At 40.9% G+C, this 6,779-nt stretch overlaps 1 pseudogene; it reads left to right on the top strand.

Moving 5' to 3' along the window:
• Positions 1-717: 717 nt before the first annotated feature.
• Positions 718-1,152, top strand: LOC113225140 (annotated as a pseudogene).
• The last annotated feature ends 5,627 nt before the right edge of the window (positions 1,153-6,779 follow it).

The following is a 6,779-nucleotide window of genomic DNA, read 5'->3' as shown; positions in this document are numbered from 1 at the left end:
CAGACTTTCTCCTTATAGAAATTGTGTCTAGTGAGCACAGGAGTAAATTCTGTGAGCGTTATGATGGAGAGTCAAACTGAGCACTTTTAGATTTGCCAACATGTAACATGTTGTTCTTACCAATTTCTTTTATTAAAATAAATGTTAGTGTACAAAGGTAATCTAGGTTTTAGTGTATATTCAGAAATATATATTTTTATGAGTTAAGAGTATCTGCACAGACACAGCAAATAATTTATAGTAGGCATCAGATATAAATAGTATAAAAGTAAATGAAATGTTTTCCAGAGCTTGTTCTAGTTTCTGATTTGATATTTTAATAACATAGGTAAAATATCACTTTATAAAGAAGAATTGTTCCACACTATAGACATTTCCCTAACAGGTTTAAAATAACTTCTTGAAAAAATACCAACACCATCTTTAATCTGAAGGAAATCTGATTGTCCAAATACATCTGTTAAGATTTAACATATGAATAGGTAACACACTGTGTTATAATGTCTTATAAGACATATTTTAAAGATTTTAAAAATACTTCATGTGCTCACTTTGTGCTATACCTTCTAAAATTTCTGCTGTGTGGTGTTTGACTTACTTGTAAGAAATGAGAGGTGGCAGGGTGCAGGTGCAGACTGTAGTTGGGTGGGTCAGCTGACCCCAAGGTCCTTTGAACTGATTTAGGCCACTTGCCTTGGTCTCAGAATCACCACTGTCATGGCCAGTCAGTTGCAAGGGATCCAGCAGCTAATGCAGGTTGAAAAGCAGGCCGTTGAGAAGGTGTCAGAGGCCTGCAGCCAAAAGAACCAGAGGTTGAAGCAGGCCAAAGTGGCAGTTCAGGCTGAAATTGAATAGTGCCACCTGCAGAGGGAGAAAGAGTTCAAGGCCAAGGAAGCTGTGGCACTGGGATCCCAAGGCAGCTGCAGCACGGAAGTGGAGGAGACCCAGGATAAAATGACCACCCTCCAGACCTACTTTCAGCAGAACAGGGAAGAGGGCATGGATAACCTCTTGGCCTTTGTCTGTGACAACCAGCCAGAAATCCGTGAAAACTATGGCATAAATAGGAGGAGAAGTGCCTATTCTGTGGACTGGCATTTCAGCTGCCCTCATGGAATAAGAAACTTTAGCAAAGCCCTAGTTATATTCTAACAAGAAGGCATTTAATTATTTCTGTATGTTGTATAGTTGGTCCCTTCACTTTATGGAGAGCAGCAAATCCAGTTTCTTGCGCAGACATAGAACTAAATGTGTCATCCTTTTACTTCATGTTTCTTAGGAATTTAATGGTTATGTGCTGTCTGTTTTCCTATGCCTTTTGGCTCAAGTAACATATAGCAATATTGAGTTTTTCTTTTTTAGATCTAGTAAAACAACAACAAAAAAACAATCTTTGAAGAAAGGAAGGGATTAAATATTTTTCCTCTAATGCTTTCTTGAAGGTCAATGAAAGAGTGGTAAATAGTTATTTGTAACCTGTGTGAAGCAGCAGCCAGCCCTAAGGAGTCCATTCCTTCCAAGGCTTAGAACAGTGACTACTGCTGTAATTGCTTGGGCTGGTGTTAGTTTCTCTTAATCAAAATTGCTGTATGATAGAATTCATGTTATTACTTGGTGTACTAAAAATAATTTGAAAGTAAAGACTCTTTGTTGCGCAAGAAAGGAAGAAATGAGAGGCAAAGTGTTAAAATAGAAAAAATGTTTTTATGAGAGAGTTAACATTTTAATGGCAACTATATGTCAATTAAATTAAACCACCACTGAAAATATTCATTAGAATGAATAATAAAATAACCAAGTTCATAATTAATAAAATACAATATATATATTTTTTAAATTCATATTAGAATTTCTGTCAGTGTTTGAACATTAATATTTATAGTTTGTACATTTTCACCTTCCAAGGTTTAAAATGAGAACCACACTACATCACAAAAGGTAACTAATAAACACTTCACAATTGTGTGAATATCCACTCACTCTCACTCTCTTACCACTGTTAAGTTTTTCCTCGCTGTGATTTACAATGAAGTGTGCCCCACTCATATCTCAGCAAAGTTTCAGACATTATGGATTGATCACATGTATATTCTTTGAAAATATTCTTCTGTCAAAAGACTTGATAACCATTATGTACATTACAAAAACAAATTTTACATAAATTATATGGCATACTTTTATCTTTGTAATTGAAATGACACAAACTAATTTACACCAAAATTGGCAATAAGACCCAGTTGGAATATTTATTTCCTTTAAACTCCTTACCCTTTTTCTATCATGAGTCCTTAATGTAAATGTTATATACTCCAAACTATTTAATATTAGTAAGCACCTTATACAAGTAAAAATTCTGTTCAAAAGTAAAACATAGCTGTAGTAATGTGTTGCGGGAAGTCAGGGATCCCTAATGGAGGGACTGGCTGAAGCCACGGCAGAGGAGCATAAATTATGAAGATTTCATGGACATTTATTAGTTCCCCAAATTAATACTTTTATAATTTCTTATACCTGTCTTTAGTGCAATCTCTGAACATAAATTGTGCAGATTTCATGGACACTTATCACTTCCCCAATCAATACCCTTGTGATTTTCTATGCCTGCCTTTAATCTCTTAATCACGTCATCTTCTTTGTAAGCTGAGGAGGATATATGTCGCCTCAGGACCCTGTGATGATTGCGTTAACTGCACAAATTGTTTGTAGAGCATGTGTGTTTGAACAATATGAAATCTGGGCATCTTGAAAAAAGAACAGGATAACAGCGATGTTCAGGGAACAAGGGAGATGGCCTTGGAGTCTGCCTGCTGGTGAGCCGGATGGAACAGAGCCATATTTCTCTTCTTTCAAAGGCAAAGAGGCGAAATATCACTGAATTCTATCTCTCAGCGAGGAACATCCCTGAGAAAGAGGGATGCACCCTGAGGGTAGGTCTATAGACGGCCCCCTTAAGGCAGTCTCTTGTAGCACTCCCAGGCTTATTAGGACAAGAAAATTCCCGCCTAATAAATTTTGGTCAGACAGGTTGTCTGCTCTCAAACCCTGTCTCCTGATAAGATGTTATCAATGACAATGCACGCCCGAAACTTCATTAGCAATTTTAATTTTGCCCCATCCGGTGGTTCTATGATCTCACCCTGCCTCTATTTGCTTTGTGATATTTTATTACCTTGTGAAATATGTGATCTCTGTGACCCACACCCTATTCATGCGCTCCCTCCCCTTTTGAAAATCGATAATAAAAACTTGCTGGTTTTACGGCTGGGGGAGCATCATGGAACTTGCCGACGTATGATGTCTTCCCCGGACACCCAGCTTTAAATTTCTCTCTCTTGTGCTCTTTCCCTTTATTTCTCAAACCAGCGGAGATGCCTAGGAAATAGAAAAGAATCCATGATAAATATTGGTGGTGGGGTTTCCCCCCAATAGTAATGTTTCCAATAGAAATAAAATTCCTGCATTTCTGTGGTTATAAATTGGTATGACAAATACTGTAGAGGAAAACATTCTTATGATACAAAATTTAAAATATCAGAAAGAATTTTTTAAATTAAAACATCCACATGAACAAATAAGATATTCAAAATGAAACTACTGAAAGAGAGAGAGAGAGAAATTCTAATTACCTGCCAGCCCCCAAGTTCTCCCTTTGCCAATGTGACTATTGGAGAAAGTTCTACACTGTGCAGAAATCAGGGGACCACACAGGCTCTGTCACAACACAAGCTGGGCTCAGAGTGAGGGCATACCAGAAGCCAGAGGGAAATTGACTTCAGAATTTTGCATCCTCTCTCCTTGACACAAGACATAAGTTTTCTGAGCAGAGCTGGGTGTTAAGTAGGCAGACAATGTGGGTGACAGAGAGGCATCAAGATAGCTACAGGGGGGCTGCCAGGGTCCCTGGCAGAGTCACACACACAGCCAGCAGCCACAAGTGGCTTCCAGTCAATATTTTAGAGTTTCATGGTGAGTATCAGGGTCTGAGGTCACTATGCTGCAGGTATTCCTGGGGGACCATTGCCCTTGCATTAAGATTTCCCACGTAATTTAAGAGGGAGTAACAGGAGCTGCCAGTCGTGAGCACCTCATAGTAGCTTAGGCTTCTGTCCTGCAGGGACCCCGCCCTTTCCTCTGACTTCTTGTCTGTAACAAGACGCTTGTGTTGATTTGGAATGGGAGCCAGACACTGGGTGCTTCCCTGACATTTGCTGGTCTCTGGCTAAGAGGTTGAGGGAGCCCACACTTTAGAGCAAAAGAAGAGCAGTACAGAAGCAACTTTTTAAAAAATATGCCCAGTTGAGAGATCTGCCTCCGCCTACATCCTTCAGTGGGGTGTATGCCATCCTCCTGCTTTTCCATGTCACACTGAAAAAGTGCTATTAATGGAGTGGACGGAGACAATGATGATTTATTTAGGAGGTGTGCATCCCAACACTGACACATTGAGGAGAATCCTTCTGGAGCTTGTATCTCAGAGAATGCCTGCCTCTGCATCACCACAATGCATACTCACCATTTACTTTCAAAGAAAATGGAAACAGATCCAGAAAGCCCCAATGAGCTGTTCCATTTAAGAAGAGAGGGAGTTTAAATCACAGTAACTCAAAACAACATTTCTGGGTTTATTGTGGGCCCAGGAATAACAGAACAGGTTTTTCTACCTGTACCAGGGCCACAGTCTCCAAAAGATTTGCAATCCACTCTTACATTTGGGGGTGCTGGGGGACAGGTCATGTGTGTGTTGGTTGTGACAGGGGCACAATACTGCATGCTTTTTAGAGTATACTCTCACGGCCCATCCAAGGCTTACCACTAGGCATGTTACCCAATTCTTTAACATCCACGATGATGAACAGATGTTAGCTCTACACCCTGAGGTTTCAATGTCCATCATGATGATCCGTGAGAAGGAACTTATTTCCTCTGCAGCACAAGTTGAGGTGTCTGGATGACAACCAATGATATTAAGAGATGCTGTGGACATGATGCCAGTCTGGCCTTTCCTGGGCCCATTGAAAGGATTAGGCAGATGTTTAGGGCCAGCCCTCACCCAGCACAAAGCCACAAAAGATCCTTATGCTTCTTCTGGCCTGACTAGGTCAGAGCCTACTAAGGGTTATAGACATTGAGGGGAAGCAAAACAAGCAATAAAAACAAATCACAGTACAGTACACTGAGAAATCACACATGTGTTCACATGCACAGCCACTCCAGAACCGCAAACAACAACATCTAGAGAAGACACCAGGATTAACGTGTTTTGCTCATATCTGTTCATCAAACAAAAAACGTTATCATGCATAACATAATTGGAATTTAGGCCGGGTGCGCGGTGGCTCAACGCCTGTAATCCCAGCACTTTGGGAGGCCGAGGTGGGCGGATCACAAGGTCAGGAGATGGAGACCATCCTGGCTAACACGGTGAAACCCCGTCTCTACTAAAAATACAAAAAAATTAGCCGGTCATAGCAGCTCGCGCCTGTAGTCCCAGCTAAGCGGGAGGCTGAGGCAGGAGAATGGCGTGAACCCGGGAAGGAGAGCTTGCAGTGAGCCGAGGTCGCGCCACTGCACTCCAGCCTGGGACACAGAGCGAGGCTCCGTCTCAAAAATAAATAAATAAATAAATAAAAATAAAGTTAACAGTAACATTTCGGGTCAGGGGCTGGGGGAGGGATAGCATTGGGAGAAATACCTAATGTAAAGGACGAGTTGATGGGTGCGGCAAACTAACATGGTACATGTATACCTATGTAACAAACCTGCACGTTGTGCACATGTACCCTAGAACTTAAAGTATAATAAGAATACAAAAAATAAAAAGAAAAAAAGAAAAAAAAAACTGTAACATTTCATACTTATGAAAAGTATGGGTTTTTCATAAGTTGTGATATGCAAATTTAAAATATTTAAACAGAAAGCTTTACAAAATAATCCTATTACATAAGCATTATTCACATAGAATTATACAAGTAAATTACACAATATATACATTTTTTATTTTATTATTATTATTATTTTTTTGAGTGGGAGTCTTGCTCTGTCACCCAGGCTGGAGTGCAGTGGCGCAATCTCGGCTCATTGCAAGCTCCGCCTCCCGGGTTCACGCCATTCTCCTGCCTCAGCCTCCCGAGTAGCTGGGACTACAGGCGCCCAACACCACGCCCGGCTAATTATTTGAAATTATACAATATTTAAGCAGCAGCAACATATGCTGAAATTTAAGTCAAAGTGAAGCTTGGTTGTGGCACAGAGATCAATGCACAAATAAGGAGAGGCCCCACTGCAGCCTCCACACTCTGGGGCAGGAGTGGAGAAGCCCCAGATCATACTACTTTACATCCTTCCTTCCTATATTACACATATATTACACCTCTTAAATATTTGTGGAAATGTTTAACAAAATAATACAATCAGTTACAGCAACAATGTACTGCTATACTGGCTCAAGGTATCTTTACTGTAACTACAAGCAGTTCTGGAAAGATGTGGGGGCAGGGGTTTCCAATCTTTGACCTCTTTACTTTAGATTTTTTTTTTTTTTGGGGGGGGGGGGTGGAGTTTCACTCTTGTTGCCCAGGCTGGAGTGCAATGGCACAATCTCAGCTCACTGCAACCTCCGCCTCCCAGATTCAAGCGATTCTCCTGCCTCAGCCTCCCGAGTAGCTGGGATTACAGGCGCTCGCCATCGTGCCTGGCTAACTTGGTGTTTAGTAGAGACGGGGTTTCACCATTTTGCCCAGGCTGGTCTCGAACTCTTGACGTCAGGCGAACCACCTGCT

This window comes from Piliocolobus tephrosceles, chromosome 7 (genome assembly GCF_002776525.5).
Source record: "Piliocolobus tephrosceles isolate RC106 chromosome 7, ASM277652v3, whole genome shotgun sequence".
In the NCBI taxonomy this organism is placed as follows: domain Eukaryota; kingdom Metazoa; phylum Chordata; class Mammalia; order Primates; family Cercopithecidae; genus Piliocolobus; species Piliocolobus tephrosceles.
The sequence above is the reverse complement of the archived record's forward strand: the minus strand, read 5'-3'. Positions and strand labels throughout refer to the sequence as shown.